We start from the raw sequence: 1,120 nt of genomic DNA on the forward strand, positions 1-1,120 counted from the left end.
GCACCCGGAGGAAACCCACACAGACACAGGGAGAACTTGCAAACTTCACACAGACAGTACCCAGAATTGAACCCGGGTTGCTGGAACTGTGAGGCTGCAATGCTAACCACTGCGCCACTGTGCTGCTGTGGAGGCAGGTGGGGTGGAAAGTGAGGACAAGGGGATCCCTGTTGCAGTTCTGGGAGGGAGGGGAAGGGGGAGGGCAGAGGTTGAAGGTCCATTCAACTACACTGGGAGGGGGGGAGTTGAAATCTGGTGATGTTGTTGAATTTAATTTCAAACACCCCTTGAACTCTCTGCCGATGAAGTCTGAAAAAGGGAAGAACAACCACACAACATGGGTCTCAAATCGAAGACCCTGAGATTAAAAGTCTCATGCTCTGAGCTAACAAGGCCTGATACAGTACTTCTACTCTGTCTGTTATTGGACGGATGCAGCTGTTGGCTCCACCCCAAGGGCGGGAGTTTGTTCCACCAACCATGAAGCAGCTTCCTATCAATTCCCAAAATTATCAGTAAATCCACTTACAGAAGCCCCAAAGTGTGATATATTCCTCTCACTCATCGATAATAAAACTTATAAATCTTTTTACCTTGCAAATGCTGCCATCTATTTTGTCAGTATTTATTTCTCTCTCCTTTTTGTTTAGTACATGCATTCCTTTGGAATTTTTTTCCAATTATATCTGAGGGAAGAAATGAACAGATCTGGCAACTCAAAACTGGGCATCCATGAGGCACTGTGGGCCATCTGCAGCAGCAGAACTGTATTTAAACACAATATGTTACCTCATAGCCTGACATATCCCTCACTCTACCATTACCATCAAGCCAAGGGAGCAATAGTGGTTCAATGAAGTGTGCAGGAGGGCATGTCAGGAGCAGCACCAAGCAGACCTAAAAATGAGTGAAGCTACAACACAGGATTACTTGCATGTCAAACAGTGGAAGCAGCATGCAATAGGCAGAGCTGAATGATCTCACAACCAACAGATCAGATCAAAGCTCTGCAGTCCTGCCACATCCAGTCCTGAATGGTGGTGGATAATTAAACAATCAACAGGAGGTTCCACAAATATCCCCATCCTTAATGATAGGGGAGACCAGCATATCAGTGCAA

The sequence above is a fragment of the Heterodontus francisci genome, unplaced genomic scaffold (genome assembly GCF_036365525.1).
Source record: "Heterodontus francisci isolate sHetFra1 unplaced genomic scaffold, sHetFra1.hap1 HAP1_SCAFFOLD_172, whole genome shotgun sequence".
Lineage (NCBI taxonomy): Eukaryota > Metazoa > Chordata > Chondrichthyes > Heterodontiformes > Heterodontidae > Heterodontus > Heterodontus francisci.